Here is a 15,913-nt window from a genome sequence, read left to right on the forward strand (position 1 = left end):
TTGTATTGTTTTTAAGTGTTTTTTGTACTACAAATAAGATATGTGCAGTGTGCATAGGAATTTATTCATGTTTTCCCCCCCAAATTATAATCCACCAACAGTTTGAGGGACTGTGACCTGGCCCTCTGTTTAAAAAGTCTGAGGACCTCTGCTCTAAGTGATCCCAAACTTTAGTTAAACCTTGACCATAGGCTCTTCTCCACTCTTTCATAATACCCTGACATTTCCACCTATTATTGTATATGTCAGAAATGAAACAGGTGATGATAAAGAATTAGCATGAAAAGTACAATTACATATTAGCATGCCTTCCTTTCAAAGTGTAGCAAACTTAGTTACTGGACAGTGCCTTTTACAAGGCAAACATTTCGATAAAGTATTAATGGTATAAAGCTTCTGGCTGAGAGTCCGCAGTGTTCCCTCAGTATGATGGATGAACAGTGTGATGAACTTTACTCAGATTTCTTTTTAAGCATTAACATGGGGGTGAAATGACTTGTGAAAGCCATCATCTCAATTTTACTTTCTAATCGGTACAATAGTTGACAACAACTTGCTCTCCAAAGTAGGTTAAGTGGAGAGTGTGCTGAATTTCAATTTGCACTTGCAGTGGAACCTTCAGACAAGTTTGCCATGAGAATACTGACATTCATCCAGCAAAAAGTGTGAACCTAACTGCATCTTCCAAGCTCACAGTCAAACAACCTTATTTGCTAATGTTGTGATCACTAAATGGAGCAATACACCTGGAACCATATTTTCTGAAATGTTGAATAAACTGTGAAATCCACTTCTGGGCAAGATGGTGCTGCAGTTTCCTGGAGAAGGAGAAATGGTAGTTGTTATGCATTGTTAGTGCAGGACTGACGATTGACTGAATTTGGACCTACCCTGCCATATAAAAGCCATATAATCTGTTTTGAACTGGATTATATGGCAGTGTAGACCCGTATAGCCTAGTTCAATGCAGATATGTGGCAGTGTAGATCCAATCTGAAGCAGTGCCACTAAAAGAACTGTAGCCACAGTTACTGGCATTAGTGACAATATAAACAGTAACTATTAGAAACTTAAAAAATATTATTTACAAGCAGATTTTTTCTATTTCAAAAGACATAAATTCTTCATTGGACTAGTGACTTGTGATATGGCAGGATTCAATACATTGTGAAGCTCTTATCCACCCAAGGTAGTTTGATATGGAAATCCTAAATATATATAGAGAGTTGCAGGCTTAGTTGGGTTCCTCCCTCTTTAGCACACTATGTGGGTGATTCTATCTCATAATTTACACCAGGTTGGGAAGATAAAATAGAACAGTTACCAAGTTGACCACTCAAAGCTTCGTTAGAAAAGGTGGGATGTCAACATGGTCAATAATATACAAAGAAACACATGTTTTCTAGACATACTCAGGTATATTAATCTCCAATGAACCTGAGATCCAGATCTTCAGGGCAATTTTATATAGCCATGCTTGGATTCCTTTTCTAGGTTTATACAAACACTAAACATCCAGGATGGGGCCCATCAGCTAATCTCAATCAGCAAATGACTTCAAATCCGAATAGGCTTCATAAGCATTTTCTACTTTGGAAGAAGACTGAATGTTAAGAAAATCAGATTGGGTAACTCTCAGACCAAAATCCTGCACACTGTTTGCATAACATAAATGTATATCAGTGAAGTGATGCTTCATTGTGTAGCTATTTGTATGCAAAGTGTTTCATGGTCTTGAACCATGTCTGATTTATTTCCCCACTGACCAAATCAAAAGGTTGTGAATGTATTCAAGTAATGATTGAATGATTGAACTAGGAACTATACTTACTTATGGGATTATCTCTTCCAATTTAGGTTCCAATCCCAAACATATTTACTGGAGAAAATGCTGTGTTGAACACAGTGATACCTAAGTGTGTTTGCGTATAGATTGTTAAGTGACTTCATGTAATTTCTAACTTCTGGTGACCTTAAGTGAACATATCACAGGGTTTCCTGGGGCTGAGAGTCTGTGACTCAAAGTCACCGAGTAGGTTTCCATGGCCAAGTGAGGAGTCAAATCGTGATCTCCAAAGCCATAGTCCAATGCTCAAATCACTGCACTACACTTAGGACGATGTCAAAAATATCTTTGTTTCACTGCCTTCGTGTAAACCAGTTACTTTTTTGTTTATATAGAACCACATTATCATAACCTCTGGTGGCGCAGTGTTTTAAATAGCTGAGCTGCTGAATTTGCAGACCGAAAGGTCGGTAGTTCAATTGGGGAATGGGTGAGTTCCCACTGTTAGCCCCACCTTTTGCCAACCTAGCAGTTTGAAAACATGCAAATGTGAGTACATCAATAGGTACTGCTTCAGCAGGAAGGTAATGGCACTCCATGCAGTCATGTCAGCCACATGACCTTGGAGGCGTCTATGGACCATGCTGCCTCTTCAGCTTAGAAATGGAGATAAGCACCATCCCCCAGAGTCCGACAAGACTAGACTTAATGTCAAAGGGCAACCTTTACCTTTTCATAAATACACTTGACAGATGTGTATGGAACAAAATAACACAAATTAGATATAAACAAAGTGAAGGAAGATTTGGATGAAAATTAGGGATTTTTTTTTTTTGCCAGAATTAAATGTAGCTCTTGGATTTGTCCTTTAATACCAAACTATACTGTAGATTGTAAAGTGAAGGTGAGATTTTTGTATCTGTTTAAAAGACCCGCTGGTTACCTAATTGGAAATGAAGCTTTGGAAGCTTGCTATTAACTTTAAAACCTCGTTAGTAATGTATGTGCAGAAAAGTCCAAAATGTATATATTGCATTCTGTGAAACTGCAGAGCAAGAGTAAGCACAGCATGGATTTGCTGACAGTAAAGAAAAAGAGTTACCGCAGAGTAGGGGTTTTTTTTATTGTTTTAATGTGTCATATGCCACCTTGGAGATTATCAAAAGACAGCATATAAATATTTAAAGTAAATAAATAAATAATGAATGATTCCTGAGTTAGACAGCAGATGGTCCAGCCTTGCCTGATGTGGACCCTGATAAGCTCTCATTTAGTCTTAGGGCATTATCACTTGAGGCTTGGGGCATGCGTTTGTGACACTTGATGGAACTGTTTATTATATGATGTCATTCTAAAGCAGAGATGGCACAGATCCTCTGGTCTATTGTTCCCCCCCCCCCCCCCCATCACAGGTTCTTCTGTTTTAAATTGCATAGATATGGTGGCACTACCAAATAGCCACAACTAGAGATTTAAAGTAGGAGTGGACAATTTTGCCGGACTTTGGGGATCAAATCATAGGCCCTAGCACTAACCCCTGAATTGCAGCAGTCCCAGAGAGGTCAAAACCAGAAATGTCTGGGTGTCCACTTCCATTTTGATGGGGGCAGGTGCTTTTGGTCTCCCCCCAACCTATTTAATAAAAAAGCCACCACTTCTGAATGCTGTCAGGATCAGGACAACTATTTTAAAACTGGGGGAGGGGGGGGGGGCTTCTGGACAGGCTGGCTTTGGGAGTGCATGTGATCCACATACCATTCTGCTTTAATTAAATGGTGACACAGGATAGCAGGGAATTGCCAATACTGTGCTATTTGAGATCATAAAATATAGCAATTTATCATAGGTCTGCAAGCTTCTTGCCAATAGATTATTAAGAATAAGGATGTTCATTTTTATAAAATCATGAAAGTGTTGCCCATATACTCTGTCCCTATCATTAATTAGAATAATTAACTTCGTTATACAACATTAGTCATAGCAGTGCTTCCACTGGCAGATAATTTAAAATAGACTTTTTGTTGTACAATTGGCTGCCATCCATCTGTATTTCCATAGGAATTAGTACTTACAAGTGAGAAAATAGTAAGATGCAAATTAAGGCTGAAAAATTTGATCACTGATTTACGATGTATCAATGCTTCTGGATCATAGCACTGAATTCCTTTGTATGGTGACATACAGCAACTTAAATTGTTAGTAAAGTTGCTGTGCATTCAGTAGGCTGGCCATCCATTCTATTTTATGTGTATGTAATTTAGGTACCATTCCTCTTCTATCATAATAAGGTAGCAGAACATTGTATGGATTCAAAAGTAACCATGTCACGATCTTACATGACCATATTTGGAACAATAAAAAAAAACCTTGGGAAATAATTGAATTTATTCCAAGTCTAATTGCACCTCATTAACGGTAAAATCTCATTTTGAAGAAGTACAGGTTCAGCCTCCTTTATTGAAAATGTGTGAGACCAGAGTTTTTTCAGATTTTTTTTTTTGCAGTTTGGGATACATACATTTGTGTGTGTGTGTATTTGTTGTTCATTCGTTCAGTCGTTTCCAACTCTTTGTGACCTCATGGACCAGTCCACGCCAGAGCTCCCTTCAAGGTCAATTCCGCCACTTCAAGGATGCCAGCCATCCATCTTGACCTTGGTCGGCCCCTCTTCCCTTTTCCTTCCATTTTCCCCAGCATATATATATGTAGTGAATAAAGGGTGGAGTGGAAAGGGGATTAGATACATATCCAGTCTTCACTGAATTTTTCTGTGAAAAGCAGGTGCTAGAGCAAGGGAAAAAAAACATGCACCAAGTTGCTCAGGAAATGTTGCAGCACTTCAACTGCCTGTCCACACTATATTCATGTTCAGCCATGGAACGCCATCAGGTAACCTTGGACAAGTCTCACACTCAACCCAGAGGAAGGCAAAGGCAACCCCTCTCTGGCCAATCTTGCCAAGCAAACCCCACAATAGGTTTGCCTTAGAGTTGTCATAAGTCAGATATACAGTAACTGGAATGACAACTGGAACGGAATGTAGACTACGAGATTGGTTATGATAAGACGAAGCGGATTATTTTAGTGTAATTAGATGGTAGTGTATTATTGTTATGTTGTTGATAGTGTCATGGTAGTTTATTGTATAATATGTTTGTTATATGTTGTACACCGCCATGAGTCGCCCTAGGGCTGAGAGCGGCGGTTAACAAATGAAGCAAATAAATAAATAAATAAATAAATAATACCTTGAAAGCAAGCAACAGTGACAAACATTTTACATGAAGCCCGCTTCCCTCAAACTGCAAGGTGTCTATAGAACAGGGATATGCAAAACGAGGCCCTTAAACCTCACATTGTGGTTTGTGCAGCCTTTCTAAGCCCCAGACCTCCCTAAAAACAGTTCCAAATTGCTACAAAACAATATTTCATCTGCATTCCATACCCAAACCATCCAAAAGCCAAGCCATAAATAAACAAATAATACATATGTTCAAATAGAAACTGGAAGTGATGTGTCACTTCTGTGGTTTCATCAGGTGTGTTGACGAAGTGATGGAAATTCCACAGCTGTCCACACCTACGATTGAATAACTTTCTAAAGTGCTGCTACTGATACTCATTGAGGGCTAGCCCTTAAATAACCCTGATTATGGTTCATAAATTACCCCCCCCCCCCAAAAAAATGTGAAACTGCTTGATCATAAACTATCTCCAAGTTAGAGAAATAGATCAGAAGGAATAGGTCCTTTTTCATCCAGCTTGGTAAAAAGCAAGATTGAAGTAGTCCTTGTCTAGCATGAAAGATAACAGCTAATAACATGTCCTAATTCTGGAAATTTTGCTTATTCCCAGTCCCAGCAATTAATAGAAGGGGGTCATTTAAGATTGAACCAGCAGTGGATTAATTACTCAGTTCTTCATTTGAAGACTGCAAATCTAATATGTTACAGTGACTTATCTTAGTTTTGCAGCAGTAATGTACAAAGAAATCTTCTAGACATAAATCTTTTTGAAATATGACTACAGCTATAAATGAGAAGTTGTAAATGAGACGTAACTGATTGTTGTGAGTAGATATATTTTGAGTGTCTTGTGATTAAGTGAAAATAATGGCAAGAATGTCGTTAATTAGATGCAATGTGGGGATCAAGGATTAGCAATGTTACCCTGCAAATTAGTCTTTGTTTATAGTCACCCATGAATTATGAGCACTGGCAAAGCATATTGACAAGTAAGCATGAACAGAACAATAATGAATATTCAGCTGTTCAAGGTTTTATTGTAAGATACTGTGGCATCTAATAACATTATGGGTGGCACAAAACATTTTGCTGCATTTTCACCTACATAGAAAATCAGGCCCCTTCCACACAGCTGAATAAAATCCCACATTTTCTGCTTTGAACTGGAATATATATATGGCAGTGTGGACTCAGATAAGTCAGTTCAAAGCAGATATTCTGGGTTATATAACAGTGTGTAAGGCCCCCCAGTGTGCTTCAGCCAAGCAGCATTCACAATTGCACCTGATGGCAGAAGGCTGGCTTTGGAAGTGCAGGCCTGTCTGCCACGATGATAACAGTTCTGTCCTTCCAGCAAATCACTGCCATTCAAGCATTTTTTTTGTGCCTTGCACCTGTTTTCTGCCTGAAGGAGAGAACAGCTGGAAAGGAGTGGGGGAACAGCTGGCATAATGACTGCGTTCACCCTCCCCAAATCCACTTTGCTTAATGGTAGGACTAACTCTGTGGAGCCAGTGTAGTGAAATGGCTTGAGCATTGGACATTGACTCTGAAGACCAGGGTTCAGTTCCCTGTTCAGCCATGGAATCCAACTGTGTGACCTTGGGCAAGTCACGTACTTGCATACCCATAAAACCCCATGATCAGTTTACCTTTGGGCTGTTAGAAACCCAAAACATCATGTAAGCACACAAAACCAACAAAAACAGGAGCCCCCGGTTGCGCAATGGGTTAAACCCTTGTGCTAGCAGGGCTGGTTGACCGACAGATAGGTGGTTTGAATCCGGGCATTGGGGTAAGCTCCCATCTGTCGGGCTCTAGCTTCCTATGTGGGGACATAAGAGAAGCCTTCCACAGGATGGTAAAGCATCAATCTTCTGGGCGTCCCCTGGGCAACAGCCTTGCAGACGGTCAGTTCTCTCACAACATAAGCAACTTACATTTTCTCAAGTTGCTCCTGACACACAGACACAAAGAAAAAACAGCAAAAACAAATTTGAGGGGCATAGGAAGCCCTGATTTAAGCAAACCAAACTATAGTTATAGTTATGGAACATTTAAGTATGTGTCCTAAGATACTTTTAGCATCTGTACATTAGAAATGTGATCTCTACCAGAAAAGAAAAGAAAAAAATAGAATGAAACCTGAAGGGAATACATCCTGAAAAAACACAGGAGGAAAAAGTATATTTCCCCCTATTTCCCCTGAGACCTCAAATGAAATACTGGAGGGCAGAGGGAGATGAATTTAATAAAGATCAGACCAGAGAGCATGTAGCTGCTTGCTGAGGATGTGATATAAAGCATAAAAACAGAACCGGAGAGAGAAAAGGGTGCTTCTTAATCCTCCCCCCCCCCCCATGCTGCTTTTATCTTAAGATACCCCACCCCAAGGCGAATCTGCTGATTCTTTTGAGTATTATTTAGCCTACAACCTATGTAATGGACATCTTTATATTTTTTCTGTTGGAAATAAATAAATATATGATGTTTTTCCTCTTTAATTATACACACTTTTCCTGTGATGAGTAGCTGCAAGCAAGGATGAAGACATCCATTTTGAACCGAGCTTTGAGAGCCTTTGATCCTATTGCTTGAGCTATGGTAGAGCCAGTCTCAGGCCCCCTCTACACTGCCATATAATCCAGTTCCTGAATCCAGATTGTCTGCTTTGAACTGGATTATGTAACTGTTGATCCAGCCTCAGTATTCAACAGATACAGAAAAAGAATCTACATTGTAGCTGGGCTGATAAGATGAAAATATGAAGTCAAGAAGCTTACTTGTCCGAATGTATCTCCCTCTACGATCCACCTCAAGGTTTACGATCTCGAGGGATCTTGATGCTGCCACCCTCGCAAGCACGATTGGTGGGGAGGAGAGATAGGGCCTTCTCGGTGATGGCCTCCCATCTATGGAACACACTCCCTAGTGAAATCAGGGTGACCCCCTCTCTCCTCTCATTTAGAAAAAAGCTCAAATTATGGCTTTGGAACCAAGCATTTGGGCAGTTGACTGAGCAAATTTGTAATGACTTATGAGAACTGACAATTGATTTACATCAGACTAGAACTCTGGACTCTGATTTGGATTTGGGCTTGATTGTGTTTTAATATTTTAATACTTTAATAATTTAAAGGATATTCATAATTTTATCATTTATCTAATGTTAATCTGTTTTGTAATGTCATTGTTTGTTGTCTTTGGCATCTAATGGTTGCCGGTTCTCAACTCCTGAGTCCCCCCCCCCCCTCAGGGTTTGAGAAGGACAAGATATAAATGTTTGAAACAAACAAACAAACAAATAGATAAATAAAAAAGGGGTTCCTTTGGTGTTTCCCATCTTGTGCTGTGGAGTTTTCTCAGGCCTACTGGGCAGGAGCAAATAACAGTGGCGTGAAGAAGGATCTATAGGATGCATCTACACCACTTTAACCATCATGGTTCTATAGTATGGAATCCTGGAGATTGTCGTTTGGAGTGGCAGCACACCCTTTAACAAAACAAGGCCTTTCCAAATATCAACTCCCATGATCCCAAAGCATGGAGCCATGGCAGGTAAAGTTATGTCAAACTACGTTAGTTCTATACTGGGAAATTTTATACTGTCATTGTTTGTAATTAATTTGTAATTAAAAATGAGGTTTTCAAACCAAGTTATTCAGTATGGAAAGTGGCCTGGTAGTTGGCAGGAGAGCTCCCTTTGCTGCCTTAGCATGCTAACTGTTGGCAGCCAAGGCCGACTCAAGACACAGTTTAATGGCATTGAGCAGCATTATATGAGCCTACATTGCCGTATTATGCCGTTCAGTGCATTCTGAAATTGCATTCTATAGCAGTGTAGATAGGGCCTCAACCTGGAATATTTGAGTAAGGACTTGGCAATCCGTAATTTGTAAATCTCATGTGTATGTATGAAGTCATATGGGATGTAAATTTCATATTTCATATGGGATATAAATTAGCTAACTTGTTTCAGTGGAACGTCAAAGGTTAACTGGGTTCTAAGAACATTGCTGTGGGAGTACATGGTGTTTGTCTGGTCTCATTCAGGATAACGGTTATGTAACATTTATGCGGTTTATTGAACTGCACTCTGGGTGACACGCCCCTGGTCTTTAATAATAAACAGAAATGGCAAATCTAATAACATCGTATCCTTTAATAACACTTTGAACCAATGAGGCACAAGGAACAGAAGAAAGCAAAGTCTAATGTCCTAAAATTAAGTTATTTAATTTTCCACTGAAATGGAGTTTTGGCCTGAACAAATAAGGGAGCAGAACGAAAGTGCCAAAATACCACAAGAGTGTCTGCTGTTGTCTGGCCCAACCAAAAGACGGAAATTCTTGTGAGATCCTGTCTCCCGAGCTTCTTCGCCAGCTCTGAGGCTTGCCTATTGCTGGTTATTAGAGAGCAAAGAATGTCGCTGAATGCAGCATCTCTAAAAATGTAAAAAACACGGAGAGCTAAGCATCGTCTCTGCCTTTTTAAGGAAATGGTCTTTGGGTTTTTCCTTTCCCTATAGCATGTGGCACAGTTTGCTTGCGCTGAGCCATCTGACTTTATGGATGAGTTGATAGGTTTTTATTTTTGTTTTGGCCTTTTAAAGCAATTTCATAGCAGTCAGCAGACAATAAAACTGCATCACAGATGGTGGATAGAGGGAACTGCTCGATAAAGGAGAAAGAGGCACAAGGAAAATAAAAGAAAGGTGATTTGATTGGAAGGATGGGAGATGGAGCTAGGTCTAACATATTGATTTGAATTACGCAGCCAATTATTTTACTCCGGGCCTCTAATAGTAAAAGACTGTAAAAAAAAAATTCATGAGGTAGAACTAAGCATGCAAAAGTAATCTCTCCATCCATGTCCCTGCCTATCTTGATTATTAAACAACTTTTGAGCTCCCAAGTTGCATATTTTACTTTAATTGAAACATTTTTGGCATGTGTACACAAAGAGTCCTAGTTTTATATACTTTGAAATTAATTAGGTTCATTAGACTAAAAGCTTCCATAGGATAAAATGTTCTGTGCTTTGTAAGTCTCGGCTTCCATGAGGTATGCTGGTTCCAGATGTTAAAGCTGTTTTTTTTTTCAGAAGTCTTGTTAAGCCGCCAGACCATTTTGATTTTCTGAAAGAGTTTCCAAACCCCAGCTGATTATCGCAACATGTAGGAATTTAAACTCAAGAGTTCGACTATGAAGTCATCTCCACAGCTGCAATAAATATGTGTGAAAAGGCAGGTTCACGGAACTATCCTCCAATACCCTTAAAAGGTCCTTTAAAAAGTGAATAATTTTTTCATTCTTCATAAAACACTTCACTTCTGGTATTTCATTCACACTTTTGTTTAACCATTTCACGTATTGGGTAACAGGCTTGCTCAATGTCTTATAGCCCAAACAATCATAATCTGTAGTTTCTAATGCTAAAATTAACAATGGAAGCTTTCTCTTCTCAAAATTCAAAGATCACATATTCTAAATATGGCTTTTTCCTGTTGTAAAATAATCAGTTTAAAGTCTGCATTTTGGTTAAAGATGCAGACATCATGCCTTCTTTTAGGGGCCATTTTTGGTTACATTATGTAACAAAAGGAGCCGCCCCCTGGTGGTGCAGCGGGTTGCTGACCTAAAGGTCTGAGTCAATTCCAGGGAGTGGGGTGAGCTCCTGCTATTAGCCCCAGATTTTACCAACCTAGCAGTCCAAAAACATGCAAATGTGATTAGATCAACAGGTACCGTTCCAGCAGGAAGGTAACTGCGTTCCTTGCAGTCATGCCAACCACATGACTTTGGAGGCATCTACAGACAATGCCGGCTATTCGGCTTTGAAATGAAGATGAGCACCACCACCCAGAGTCAGACACGACTAGACTTAATGTCAAGGGGAAACCTTTACCTTCACATGTAACAAAAGAAAATCTGTGCTTGGTTTGAAAGTGTTATTTCCTGTTTAATTGTGCAGTACTTATTTTGAAAGTAGTTGCTAAACTCCACAAACTTTGTTTTGTGGCTAAGGGTAGTACTATTATTTTCTTCAGTCTAGGCACTTCATTTGTAATTTTCTTTAATGAAAATATGTCATTTTAACCTTTGTGCAGATTGTAAAAACAAAGTTTTTGCAGTTTACTAAACCTTCCCCATTTTTTTATGATAGAACCAATTAGGAAATGACAATAACCCATGAACAAAAATCGTGTTACATAGTGTTATAATAGAAATGGCAAACTATTGCTTGATGTTGGTGGTTAACAATTCAGATAAGAAGCAAAAGCCCATTTTAAAAGAAAGGAGCAAAGAAGACATGTCTAATTAATGTTAGTTGGACTCCAGAGGTCAGCTTGCAGGTCTTCTATCAGACGACATGCATTTGTGCTATAGTTAAGTTTTAAGGTTTTTTTAATGCTAAAAATCAGATCTGAAAAAGACCAGAAGAGCATGCAGGGAACACTATAATGCAGTCTTTTAGGAACAGCATTGTCTAGATCAGTGGTTCCAAACCTTTTTTTGACCAGGGACCACTTTGACCAGGGACCACTCTCCAACATTAGTACCAAAAGGGTTAAGAATCAGTTTTTGGTCAACTTTAGATTTGGTTTGGTTATTTGGAGTGCTGATTGAGAAAATGGCATTGGATAGACCACATCAGCTCTAGTTTCTGTTACAGAACATATGTCATCCAGTAGTCACCATCTGCTCGCCCACAGAAAACCATTTAATAATCTAGTGCTGGTGTGGCCTATCCAATGCAATTTTTTTAATCAGCACCCCAAATAACCCCAGAAACAGGCCTGAAAACAAGGAGACCAAGGTGCCACCCCTTCCAGGCACCACATGGAATGGCTCCACTCAGGAAGGAGGAGAAGAAGCAGCAGTCAGGAGGCTTGTTATCATGCCTTTCATGGGTAGTCAGCTTCCTCCCCCCCGACATCCCTATTGCTTGGCACTATAAGAGGGTTTCACGAGACCAATCTCTGTCATTGCAAAGGTGTAACAGTGAGACTGCTGACCATATTTTAGTTCTTGGGGACTACTGGTGGTCCATGGACCACAGGTTGGGAATCACTGGTCAAGGTATTATCCATTCTGGAAGGTTGTCTTAAAACTCAGACCCAAAAGTTGGAGTCCTTGAAAGGGAAGCTCAGATGATCTCTTAGTGTTCCCACCTGACATCAGAGCCCCCTTCCCCCCACTGGGAGGCCTTGCTTGGCTTTCCTTCATTTCACTAAGACCACAATTGGCACGGGTTACCAGTAAGGAATATGAACTTCCTCCACCCGGGCTGAGCACAATAGATAGAAATATCAGTCAGCAGCTGATCATTTAGGGACATAATAAATCGCATCAAAGGTGATCCGAGAGCTCATCACCACAGCCCAGTTCCCATTGTCCCATTTAGAAGGACTGAAAAATCACATCACTCAAGGGACAGTCCACCCAGATAACCCATCAGCAACTATTTTCAACCATCATCATAGACCAACACCCATTTCCAACACCTGGAAAGCCCATGCCAGTGAATTGAGACAGACACCAGTAAAGCAATGAAAGCAAGTTCCCACCATAGATGACCAACCCAGCTGTAAAAACGTGAAAACAATGAATGTACATCAAACCAATAAGAACTTGGAGCCAAGCAGAATGAAATATATTATGTTTGAAAGACATAAAATACAGATTGCCATGAACAGAAGGCATGTCAAATTTGGGATTCTCTCTCTGCCCTGACATCCTTTCTTGATCAACAAAGCAACAAAATCATCCTGTGATTTGGCCCACATCTCTGCATATCTTGGTTGGGAAAGTTGGAGCCGGCATGCTGGGAACGAATCCTGGGATTAGGGACAACATGAGCTCTGTTTTGTCCTACAAAAATTTATTTAACAGTGCAGCTATCAAGGGAGGCATTTTTTGACAGCGTGAGATTTATTGATGTAATAAAAGCAGAAAAATGTTATTAGCCAATCTAAAAGTCAATTTCTTATCTGTTATTAGGTAAACTAAACATCAACAGAACAGCCTTGGATGCTGAATGTCCTATTGGAATAACACCACCTTCTCAGCTACACTGGGAAATGTCTCTGCATTATAATCATGCTATCCTCTAAATACGGAGTCTAAGCTGGAGAGAGCTTAGAATATGTCATAGTACAGTAATGTATAATGTTATTTCTGAATTGATCTTTTCTTGGCTATTCTCTGCTATTAAATTGGATACATCAAGAGATTGTGACATGATTATGAAGTTTCATTAGGTGAAAAAAAAACAACCTGGCTGTCAGGATAGGTGAATGTCACATACTGTCATAAGTTTTAGACTTATGTTTGTGTGTGATGAGATAGAGAAATGAATTAATAGATGGCAGTGAAATGAATGCTAGTGACACTTATTTGCCTCAATTTATTGAATGTGAGATGTTATGATTTGACATGCATAAGTTAGGGGGAGTTTTAAATTAAAAGCAACACACAGAGAACTGCAGGTGTCAAAATGTGATGCAACAAATATAGAAGACTGCTTATTAATGCAATGTGATACAAAATGTCTAATTTAGTTCTGAATTATTATGGCAAACAAGTTAGTTTGTGGTCTTTCTGGGATGGACTCTAAGAAGCCAGTAGAACTTCAGGACATGATTTGTTGTATATTTAGATGAAATCTCTTTCACATATAGCAGATTTGAAAAAGTGTTTTAGATGGTCTGCAAGATCACCCTCTCTAGAAATCCAAAGACAGATATATATGATATATATGATTTATTTTGTGGTTTCTAATAAACCACATACACATAACAAATAATGGAAAAAGCACTATTATCAAAACAGTAGTAACTCTCAAAATGATTAACCAGAGAGTTTGCCTAATAAGAGGAGACTTTTCTTCCCATGAAGATCTAATCTTTTTATACTGTTTTCTCCTCCCCTTTTAGAGTTGCTCTATCTGTGTTTTGGAATTAGAACCACACTCACTTGCTAAATCACATAGAGCTAAAATGTAATAGTAAGACATTGCATATAACATAGTGGCCTGCAGTAAAGCTTTGCATTCTTGTTGTTAACTGCTCTCAAGTTGACATAAGCTTATGGCAACCCTTTGAGTGAGAGACCTGCGAGTCTTGCAGCTTTAGAGCTCTAGTCTTGCAGCTTTAGGGCTGTGGAGCCCCCAGTGGTGCAAAGGGTTAAACCCTTGTGCTGACAGGACTGAAGACCTACAGGTCGGAGGTTCTAATCTGGGGGGAGCACAGATGAGCTCCCTCTGTCAGCTACAGCTCCCCATGTGGGGACATGAGAGAAGCCTCCCACAAGGATGGCAAAACATCCGGGCGTCCCTTGGGCAACATTCTTGAAGACGGGCAATTCTCTCACACCAAAGCGACTTGCAGGGGGCTGTGGCTTTTTTTTAACTGAGTCTGTCTATCTAATGCAATCTCCCTCTTTTCCTATTTCCTTCTGTCTTGTTGTCGTCATTTCTGACTTACCTTACCAAGCATTCTTATTTTTTCTAGTGAGTCATGTCTTCTAATGACATGTCCAAAGTATAACTGTCTCAGTTGAGTGATCTTAGTTTCTAGTGAGAGTTCAGGAGTGACTTACTCTAGGGAACTCCCTCTTTTCTTTTTGCTGGCAGGCAAATGTTTTTGTTCAAACAAGCTTTTAAAATGTAAACATTCTCAGGGGAGGCTTTATATTAGGGTGTGTGCTATAGTTATTTATACTTTTTAACTGTTTTATCTTTAAAAAGAATTGCATGTTGTTTCAATTAGACGGCTTTAATTGTTGTTTTTAATTTAATTGTTAAGTTTTAACTAATTTAATCTTGAGCAGCCTTGGGCCTCACTCTGGAAGGAGGACAGCATATAATTAAAATATAATATATATATATATATATAAGCAATCCATGTTATCTGTAGAACTGTTCTCCAGCACCACATTTCAGATAAGTTTATTTTTTCCCCTATCAACTTCCTTCACTGTCCAGCATTCACAACTGTACATAGAAATTGAAAATAAAATGGAATAGATAGTCCTGACTTTAGTATTCAATTACATATCTTTACCCTTCAGGATCTTATCTAATTCTTTCATAGCTAACAGTCTTCTAGTTTCTTCTTCTGTCACTGTATTTGCAGCATACACTTGGACTATGGTTATATTGATGGGTTTAACCTGGAGTCTTATTGACTTCAATCAGACTTTGCATTACATCCTTTGGTTGCCTTTGCTACATCTCTGTGCACTATTAATGCCCCAAATGTTTCTTAAATTTTCATTTCCTCAGTAAAATATTCTAGTTATCTGACTCAAAATGTGCTTTTTCTACCAGTTTAACATACTCACCCTGAATATTGGAATGTTTAAATGTTCCATTACATTTTACAATGTCTAGTTTCCCAATTTATGCTTCTCACATTTCATGTTCATATAATATGTGTTGTACAGTTTTGGACTTTCCTTTTGCCTCTGAACACATCTGGAGATCCCTTTGGGTTGAATCCAGTTGCATCATTAGCCACAAATAATCATTCATTGAGTGACATTCAACCTGGGAGTCTCATCTTCTGGAAGTATCTTTTGTTTTATTTTGGATTGTCTCATTATTTGGTTTTCATGGTAAAACAACTTCCAAAGGATGTTTACCATACTCCCCTCTGTGTTGTACTAACAAATGTTAGCTATGATACCACGGCTATTGTCTCTAAGAGAACCTCAACAAGTTTCACCTCCCCACTAATGCTTCTGCCCAGTAGCTGTTTGACAACTTGAGTGTTCCTCAACGAAAGCTTGTCTGACATTGGAGACCCTCCCAGCAGCACTACTAACATCTGCATAGCCTCTTGCCTCACAGAAGCATGCAGTCCCATCCGCCTATGGAC

General features: G+C 39.3%; 1 protein-coding gene across 5 annotated transcripts in view; it reads left to right on the forward strand.

Moving 5' to 3' along the window:
- Window positions 1–15,913, forward strand: part of DDAH1 (dimethylarginine dimethylaminohydrolase 1) — a 180,613-nt gene that overhangs the window by 101,256 nt on the left and 63,444 nt on the right. For 2 of the 5 annotated variants that reach the window (XM_067467786.1, XM_067467788.1), the window contains exon 3: window positions 13,035–13,192. The exons of the other annotated variants lie outside the window; for them this stretch is intronic. The gene's annotated coding sequence lies outside the window, so the exon portion shown is untranslated. The remainder of the gene's footprint in view (window positions 1–13,034; window positions 13,193–15,913) is intronic. 5 annotated transcript variants of the gene reach the window in all.

The sequence above is a fragment of the Anolis sagrei genome, chromosome 4, assembly GCF_037176765.1.
Source record: "Anolis sagrei isolate rAnoSag1 chromosome 4, rAnoSag1.mat, whole genome shotgun sequence".
Lineage (NCBI taxonomy): Eukaryota > Metazoa > Chordata > Lepidosauria > Squamata > Dactyloidae > Anolis > Anolis sagrei.